The sequence below is a fragment of the Pinus tabuliformis genome, chromosome 4_1, assembly GCF_031772625.1.
Source record: "Pinus tabuliformis cultivar Carrire ecotype Pingquan chromosome 4_1, CPIR1, whole genome shotgun sequence".
NCBI classification, from domain to species: domain Eukaryota; kingdom Viridiplantae; phylum Streptophyta; class Pinopsida; order Pinales; family Pinaceae; genus Pinus; species Pinus tabuliformis.
In genome coordinates, this window is record NC_142303.1 from 475,700,071 (window position 1) to 475,710,411 (window position 10,341).

Here is a 10,341-nt window from a genome sequence, read left to right on the forward strand (position 1 = left end):
GAATCATATTGTATTTGTCAGGTTACATAAAAATCCAAACAAGTTCAAAGGGTAACTTCTGCAGGTTTTTTCCAATGCAACAACACATGGGAGGCTTAATTAGCATTGGTTTGTTTTTCCTCCAACCTAGTGCCTCGATGTACAAACTATATTTTCATTAACACGTCACTTAAAGCATAGAGACAATTGTCATCCAAAGATAAGAACATCAATACAAAAACCTCTGTAAATTATAGAGAAAACCTACAAACATACCAATCTGGGATGTTAACAAGGTAGAAGTCAGGATTACAGAATTTTTGCCCATTAACTTACACGTTGCTTAGAAGTACTTAATCATAATAACTTTGATAGACCCCTGCTGCTTAGATCTTCTAAAATACTAATGCAATGTCATAAACATATAACATCAGGGAGACAATTTGGTTCCCAGCTGTCTAAGTCTTGTGTTACCAGGCATTCCTTTCTTGCCTTCATCAAAACATCATGAATTTCTGAAATTTCAGAGACATAAAATCGATGGCAGCAATGTAGGCTATGTTCAAATAGGTGATGATAGAAAGAGGATAATCAATGTCACAATGTGGAAGAAAATGGACAGGGAGGCATTAAAGACCTTTAGCCACACTAAATCACATATAGACATCTACAGCACCTAGAACAAGAAGTTTCAAAACAAAAGAAAGACGTCACAATATTGATGTTAAACATATTTCAATTCAAATAAATGTAAATACCAGACCATTAAAGAGAACATATAACCAATATCAGACTGCAGATAATGATCAAGGGAACACATGTAAGCATAAATAGACATAGTCAATGAAAGATATTGGCAATGAATATCAGTAAAAAGCATTATGAGGTGTCTAGATTCAAGGCCTGCATTTTCGATATTTATAAATTATAATCAATTGAATCAATTATGCTTAGGTTATCAATAAAAGGCAATGATTCACCTTATAATTTGAAAAAAAAATTGGACAATCTATATGTTTCAAAGCTATGCAATCCCATGGAGTAAGGGAGTGAAAGTAGGCTTCTCATACTAACTAACCCCATTTCCTTTCTTCGTTGTTGAGGTCGGAGGTGGCAGAACAAAAGTTGGACACAAAGAACAAATTCTTACACATCAAAAAGAAGACTCAGCAAGAAATCAATTTTAATGCTCAAGTTTCATAGGATTGTCATTCTCCAGGTTTACACAGACACGCTAAACTTATAAGCAACTGTTCTAAAGAAGTTCAACAGCCAAACGGTGTGACTGTTCATGGCCAAAAAGAAATGAAATGAACCGTCAGGTGGTTATTGTCACCGCTCAACAATCTCACCTTGACAACAATTTACGGATACCTTGCCCAAGCCCATTCATTACCTTTCCTGTAAGCCAAAGGGAGTACATGTTTTTTATAACTTTCTTGAGCAAGAATCCTCTCAAGATCTACTCTTCCTCCATTAAAGATGGAACACATGTGCCTCTACAATATTGAAGCAGCCATTTTACTGCTACCTAATGATCTGTACCTCGATTAGCCATGTAACTGCTGACAACACCAACAGCATATGAAATATTTCATTGCATACTTTAAACATCCTACTGTTCTGACATATAGAGCACACGACATATTACACTTTCCTTCTTTACCACTAGGACATAACCTTGAATAAAGCTTACAATGGAAGCAAGAGAAATATTTACAGGTTTCACATTCCACATACTTCTATTAACCAAGGCTTACCATTTTCCTGTCTCTATGTATTTCAATGTTGTTTTGTTGCTCCTAGATCCTTCATAACAAATGTGCTAGTCATCTGAGCCTTTAACCTGTTGACCTCAATCATGCTTGCAACAAGCATATTGTCAACATATAGCAACAAGATAATGAATATGCCATTAAAATTTTGAAACACAATGGTCATACTCACTTCTAGTAAGATTTTGGCTCACCATGAAGGAATCAAACTTCTTGTACAATTGCTTGAGACACTGCTTCAGGCCATACAATGACTTCTTGAGCTGGCAAACAAATCTTCTCTTGGGATCTTGAACAACTGCTTCTGGTTGTTCCAGATATCTTTCACAGATGCCACCGGTTTTCCATCTATTTGAGTGTTTCCTTCCAATTTGTAAATGTCCCCTATCTGTGTATCCTTCATAACCACCAAGATGCCCTTGGACACATTCAGTGCTCCACCTTGACCTGTAAACCTGCAACCTCCAGAATCTAAAGCTCCCAAAGAACTAAAATTCCTTTTAAGTTCAGCTACATGTCTTATCTCTGTCAATGTCCTTACGATACCATCAAACATTTTTATCTTAATGCTCACAACCCCAACAGTCCTACAAGAGACATTGTTCCCCATAAGAAAAGTACCACCATCAACAACGTGATAAGAGGAAAGCCAACTCCTATGTGGACACATATGGTGTGAATCACCAGAATCTAATAACCATTTTTTCATGATATTTGGAGTCATTACAAATAGATAAAACTTCATCAACCATACCTGTAACTGACTGAACTGGATTAGCTTTTGTCTTGGAGTCTTCCTTGGATTCCTGTCTCTTCTAAAATTCTTCCTTGAGATGCCCAGTCTTTTTGCAGTACCAACATTTGAACTTAGTCTTCTTACCATTTGACTTAGATCTCAATGTACCTCTTGATGTCTCTCCTCTTTCTCTGGATTGAACTCTAGCCAGCATTGCTCCTGGTGTGGAGGTTTCTATAATGGATTTCCTCCCCACCTCCTCAGACAACAATGCTCCCACAACAGAATCATGGTCAAGAGAGTCAGTTGTACTAAAGCTAATGAAATTGATTATATGATCCCAAGATTTAGACAACGAACACAATAATGTCACTGCCTTATCTTCCTCATCAATCCTTATGTTCATACTAGTTAACTGGCATATAAGTGTATTAAAAACATTCAAATGATCAGCAATTTTGGTAGCTTCTTTCATCAGTAGATTGTACAGTTGCCTCTTCAAGTAGATTTTGTTTGTCAAGGATTTCGTCATATAGAGACCCTCCATTCTACTCCATAGGCCTGAAGTTGTTTCCTCTCCAATAATATGGAAAAGGACATAATCTACTAGAGACAAACGAATAACGTTGAGAGCTCTTGCATTTAAATCTTCCCAGTCTTCATCAGACATACCCACCGGTTTTCTTTCTCTTGCCATCCAAGGCCTTATGCAAGCCTTGTTGCAACAAAAAATCCCACATCTTGAGCTTCCACAACTCGAAGCTATTCTTCCCATTGAATTTCTAAATGGTCTCTCTTGGCCAAAAACACCAAATTTTGAGTCAAACCCCAAATTTACAAAAAACACTAGATTTCGGGCCAGAACCCCAAAATTCACAAGCCAACAACAAACCCCGAATTTCACCAAAATCGGCCTGCGTAATAAAGAAACATGTATTTCAACATAATAGTTTACCAGTTGAACCTCACATTGCTTTGTCTCTAGATTTTGTATAAAGAGTTTTCACATTGTTGAATTGAATGAAGGCTGATACGTGCAAACCAGAGCAGCAATTGTCCCAAAGTGGCTCTCTCGACATTCCTCGCAATGAAACAAATGAATAATGCAACAGCGGTTGCTATGAGCGAATGCAGCTGGTGCTCACATGCATCGACCAGATACTCTCTAATTTCAGATTATATTTATATATGTATTCAGTGCCATCCACAGGCATATGAACAGTTGACTGCAGGTTCAATCCATCACGTGAAAATCAAATCACTGGTAACCTAAATTGTACACAACAACAATGAACCCCCAAAGTTCAACAGACTGGATAGAGTTGCATTAACTTCAATTTCTGGAGCTCCGATGCCACTTGTTGAGGTCGGAGGTGGCAGAACAGAAATTAGACACACAACAAATTGTTACACACCAAAAAAATAACTTGGCAAGAAATCAATTTCAATGCTCAATATTTATGGGATTGTCATTCCCCAGGTTTACACAGCCACATTAAGCTTATAAGCAATTGTGCTGATGAAGCTGGACAGCCAAACAGTGTGACTGTTCATTGCCACAAAGAAATGAAACAAACCATCAGGCAGTTGTCGTCACTGCTCAACATTCATCTAGCCTCGGAACTTCAGTTTGGATCAACATTTGAACCTAACATGTTTCTAAGCAAGAAGTTCACTGTAGATTTTCCATCCTGCAGGAAGGTCTAGGACAGGAAATACTTTCCATCATAGCAGATGTAATGAGGTCCATAAAATGTCAGGCCAAGCTTCTCCGTTTTGTTTCCTTCGAAAGATTCTCACTTGCACAGCTGCAATCTAACATAGAGCCCATCCTTTGCTTGAAAATCATTTTCAAGTTTCCTCTCTTCTCTTCTCAACCTAATTTTTGGCACAGGTTTTCTTTCACTGATTCAATCTAATTTTAGAAGTCAATGCAATCAGTTATGTTTAGTAGGTGTCATTGATGTCCATTATGGCTCAGTCCATGCCTTAAATCATTCCATACCCTTACAATGCCTTGACACATATGTAATATTCTATGCTGTACCATGTTTCTGCTAGATGAAACCATTTATGATTTGAATATTATTTCTGAGTCTGTCTACTGCAAAACTCCTTAGGTAGGTTTCCATACATTTATTGACAATCTTAACTTATTGATCTGCTTTTTTATAATAAGTACTTGTTTATAGTTGTCAAACTTTAAAAAAGTAACTCCAGAACTTTTTAAATTTTAGTTCATTGCCACTGGCACTCAACAATTTTTGGCAACCCACATAACCTATGTATATTCTTCATGAAGTCCTTTGATGAGCACAAAAATGGTCAATTTGTTTAATTAATTGACTGAAAATCATGGCCTCTTGAGTTGATATAATTATAACAAAATTCATGCTGCTACTTTCCCTTATTGTTCAGGGAAATGGTAGAGATTGTCGTAGACTAGAAGGGTGTTCTGCTATTTGTTGGCGTGGCAGATTTCACAATAAATAGATGTTTCTGAATTTCTTGTTATATCCCTATCCAAAGGGAGGACTCTTTTAACATTGAGGTGTGTCTTAAAGAATCCCATGTATTTTCTTGTGGCTATTGCAAGAGTGGAGACCTGTTTTTCAAACTGCGATTATAGACAAAGGTCAGTCCTTTCGGTGAATTAATGGCATCATCTTTCCATTCAGCCAAGTTTATCTTGTTGAATTTCCATTTTGGGTCATGTCATTGTAAGTTTTTTATGTATCATGCTTATAAATTATAATATCACTTACCCATTATGGTTTCCAGTTCCACTATTCAAAATATAATCTTATGGTTTCCAGTTCCAACACAATATAAAGATTGCAGAAGGATTTAAAATGAGGAGGCTAGAATCAAGAGGACAATTTCATATAACTCTCAGCAGATAAGTAATTCATATCCCTCTCCTTTGATTACATTATTATTTTTATTCTTTGGACAGCCTTTTGTCTGTGCTTTTTGCTTGATTATAAATGTTTCTTCCATGACCTCCTAAATGAAGTTCACAGGTACATCATGAAGGTTGCTAACCAAAGTTTGTAGTAAGAGAGTTCTCCCAGTAAGAGGGAGCAGCCATAGCAGAAGGACTTGCTTACGTGACAGAGGGAGCAGCAGTAGCAGAAGGGCTTGGTTACGTGACAGAGGCAGCAGAATTCAGAAGGACATGGCCGGGCCACTTCATCCGAGACATGATATAGAGAGGAGCAAGAGAGCTCCAATACATATCTGCGAATGAGAAGATTGTGGACATACTTCAAAGACAAACTCAGTTTGATGTTGAATGCCTCCCTCTTTGGAAGGGAATGATGAAGTCTTTGCAGGATTGAGCTGCATCTCCTGAAGCCATAAAGGACTTTGGCTGGGTCATAAAGGACTTTGACCAAGGGGGATGAATACATTCACCTTTAAAAGCCAGAAGGACTTGGCTAGGTCATAAAGGACTTTGACCAGAAAGGTGAATGGCCCAAGGGAATTATAGGGGCAACTATGGGATACACTCGACTCTAAAGACAAAAGGACTTGGCTAGGTTGACTAGAGGTGAATGTCCCCAGGAAATTATAGGATTGGACAGATCTTCTCCTTAGAAGCCAAAAGGACTTGGCTGCCAGAAGGACTTGGCTATGACGACTGAAGGAGGTACATGTAATTCACTTTTGAAGCCAGGAGGACTTGGCTAGGTCATAAAGGTATTTGACCAGAAAGACAAATGGTCCAAAGGCAAATTCTATCCAGAAGCTAGAAAAATTTGAATGCCTAAGCTAGGCCCCGACTAGAGGAGATTGATACATTTGCCTAACGAACCATAAAGGACTTTGGCCAACCCTGGATATATGAGGAGTTACATTGCCCACTCTAGGATGGAGCTATCTATAGACATGCATCAATATGGCAAGCTCATAAACTCTTCTCAAGGAGGGTAAATTTCCAATAAAGGAGAATATGTTGCAAACAAGGAGAATACCTCTCTCGCTAAGAGGGAGTGTTGATTTTTGTGTAGCACCAGGAGGTATTACCACATGCCAACAGGCCTCTTAAGTTAGCCTAGAAATTAAAATAAAACAAATTTTATTTTTGGGTTTCATGTAGGCTCAAAAGATACAAGTCGGCCCCACCATGAAAGGGTGTGTCCCTTGGGGATAAATGCACCCAATCGACTTGTATATATCAGAGTTGTTAAAATCGCGATTTTATCGTTTAATCGCGAGTTTTTCATCAAAACGAGAATATCGCGAGTAGTACTCGCATCTTTTTTATACGTGATTTTTTCGAAAAAATCGTGATTTTTTTGGTAATTATCGTGGAGGGTCGGGGCAGCGCAGTTTTATAAGGAAAAAAAAAAATATTAATTTCTTTTATTTCATTTGGACAGCAAAGCACACGGAGGGCTGTGGAGACTTGGAGTGTTGGAGAGGCTTGGATATTTTGCCATTTTGGAGCTAAATCAACTGCGTGGAGGAGAAAATCAAAGAGTGTGCTAAGGAGGAGACCGATTATCTCCATAAAAACGGTATGGGCACCAATTTTTTTTGTTTTCATTGTTTTGAAACTTTGTTTTTGTTTTTTTTCAATGTTTTTGGTTGGGTTTGGAATGGGGTTTTTGACATTTGTCCAATGTAATTTTTTTTTTGTTTTTTTGGTTGGGTTTGGAATGGGGTTTTTGACATTTGTCCAATGTAATTTTTTTTTTGGTTTTTTTGGTTGGGTTTGGAATGGGGTTTTTGACATTTGTCCAATGTATTGTTTTTTTAGTTTTTTTGGTTGGGTTTGGAATGGGGTTTCTAAGTTTCTTAAATTGTATGTAATTTTTTTTAGTTTTTGTACAATGTAAAAATTAAAATACTAAATTGTAAGTTTGTAACTTGTAAATACTAAATTGTAATCCTTATTTTCCCATAGGTTCACAACTTCACCGAAACACCATTCAAGTTTTCAACTTCAAAGTTCAAAATCAAACATGCCAAGGAAATTGGATACTTTCTGGGAATATACTGAACCTAATGCTCCGAATGATAGACTAGACTTGCAAGTTGTGTGGGCACCATATGTCCGGGGGGTGTACAGAATGAAGTATCACCTTGCAAAAATACCTGGATTTGATGCAGGGCCTTGCAAAAATATAAATCCTGAACTCATCCAAAGAGCCATGAAAGCATTGGAAGCTTTAGACCAAAATAGAGAGGCCAAAGAAGAAGTGAAGAGGCAACTAAGAAAGTCAGCTGAACAAGCAAGTGGCACTGGTTCTACTGCAGCATCAACCAATCCGGTAGCTGCCACATCATTTTTTGTTCCTCGAACCACACCTAGTTCACAACCATCTATCAGTTCAATGCTAAAAAGAACTAAGAAAGAACAAGCTAACAAGTTGCTGGCAAAATTTCTCCTTTGGAGTGATTTTAGGGCATCATGGGCACAAACAGGATGCACTGTTATGTCAAATAGTTGGACTGACCAAAAGGGGAGAACCCTTATAAACTTCTTGGTTAGTTGTCCCAAGGGGACTATGTTTATCAAATCTGTTGATGCATCTGCACAAATCAAAGATGCAAGAAATTTATGTGATTTGCTAGATGTGTTTATTTTGGAGGTGGGTGCAGAAAATGTTGTCCAAGTCATAACGGACAATGTTGCAAATTTTGTTGCTGCTGGCAGGATGCTTATGGACAAGCATCCTACTTTATTTTGGACACCTTGTGCTGCACACTGTATTGATTTGATGTTGGAGGACATAGGGAAAATTCCCTTTGTCAAAGATATTGTTGAGTCATCCAAAAGCATTACAAAATTTATATATAACCATACATCTGTGCTTAGCTTGATGAGAAGATTCACCAACAACAAAGAGTTAGTGTGCCCTGCCATTACACGGTTTGCCACCAGTTTCATATCTCTTCAATCCCTCTTGAATTCTATGTGGGATGTGAAGAGAATGTTTCTTTCAGAGGAGTGGTGTGCTTTGCCAATGAGCCGCAAACCAGAGGGAGAGGTCGTATGCAGACTAGTTTCATACCAGGAAGACTTCTGGGCGGGAGTGCAGGAGGTGTGCGCCGTTACTGAACCTTTGGTAAAGGTTCTTCAGTTAGTTGATGGTGAGAAGCCCACAGTGGGCTATTTGTAAGAGGCCATGGACAGGGCCAAAGAAGCCATTCGGGCCTACTATGATGATAAGGGAGATGAGGGGTTCAGAGACAACTCCTCTGATGGGGAGTGATTGATGAGCGATGGAACAACACATTCCATCGTCCCATTCATGCTGCTGGGATTTTCCTGAACCCCACATTTTCTTACGCATGTGGGTTTGTATTTGATGCTGAGATCATGGATGGATTCTTATCCTGTGTCCAAAAGATGGTGCGATCTCCAGCAGAACGTATAGAGATCTCTAAAGAAATTGGGACATATAGGATGGTAGGTGGCACATTTGGCTTTGACATGGCTATGACTGATAGGACGATTAAAATGCCAGGTATTTTTTAGTTTGTAATTTTGTTTCAAATTTCATTATCTCTTCAAATTCCATTTTTTTCTTACGTTTATTTAAAATTTTATTTGTAATTTTGTTGTAGATGCATGGTGGAGAATGTATGGTGCCAGGGTACCCCTTCTGCAAAAGCTTGCCATTCAAATCCTCAGCCAAACATGTAGCTCCTCAGGATGTAAGCGCAACTGGAGTGTAATTGAAAAAATACACAACAAGAAGCGCAACAAATTAACACTTAAACATTAAAATATTGCAAATTTCCAAATAAATTTTTGAATTCATTAAACAATATTTTTTCATAATTATTAATTATTATTTCATGATCTTTGTACAGATTGGAGTCCCAGCGACTTAATGACATGGTCTACATCTACTACAATCTTCGATTGTGGGTGAGGCAACTTCAGAGGACACTTTATATGGAGGCCATCTCATTGGATGGGATTGACACCACTGTTGCATGGAGGGTTGAGGCCGAGAGGCCTCTCATGGAGTCTGCTAATGATTGGTTAGTGCAGGATGTAATGGAGGGGGAGGGGGAGGAGGAGGAGGAACAACAGGAGGAGGTGACACCACCTGCCCGGGCTACCCCTGCCACCAGTAGAGGACGTGGTCTACCTCCTAGTTCTTCAACTTCTAGAGCACAGCAGACTCCATTGCCAACTCCACCAGGACCAGCATCTACATCTAGAGGGAAAGGGAAAGCTGTGGCATTTTCTCGCAAAAGGGGCGGAGGAAATCAATAGTATTAGACTTTAGTTATTTTGTTCATTTTATTGTATATGACATTATGACTCATGAGATACATTATTATATTTTTTGTTGATATTTTGAGGCTGAGTTGGGACTCAAGAGTTTGGACTTACTATTCAGGACATGATTCACTGTTATGTGTGATTTAGCACTAGAAATGATATTAAACATCTTATATATTAGTTCTTTTATCAATTTTATGTGTCAATGTATTTATTTTATGTTGTAGATGGTTTGGATATTAAAAAATTTGAAAAAAAAATGAATATTTTTGTACCAAACAATTTTTTTCCGATTTTTTCCTGATTATTACGATTTTTTCCTCACGCCGATATTATCCCGATAACGATTAATGCAACATTGGCATATATACACATGATGTAACATTTCATTTGTCTCACTCACTCATCATCTCTCTCTTATAGAAGACACTCGTGGGAGTAAAAAAGGGGATGAAATGGTCGAAGTTTGGACTTTTTTTTGGCATAGATTTCTAGGTATTTTATCATAAACCTTGCTGAAGAAGAATTTCTCCTAGAAGAAGAGTTGTTGGGTTTTCTCCCAAGTTTGGATTTCCTAGGGAAAATTTGTTGTTTGTATTGTG

General features: G+C 38.1%; 1 long non-coding RNA gene across 1 annotated transcript; it reads right to left on the minus strand.

Moving 5' to 3' along the window:
- Positions 1–1,498: 1,498 nt before the first annotated feature.
- LOC149176543 (uncharacterized) lies at positions 1,499–6,751 on the minus strand. The gene is made up of 2 exons (XR_016258654.1): positions 2,509–6,751; positions 1,499–2,341 (listed from the first exon to the last, which is right to left on the minus strand). It is a non-coding gene; the product is annotated as an uncharacterized LOC149176543 (long non-coding RNA).
- Positions 6,752–10,341: the final 3,590 nt, after the last annotated feature.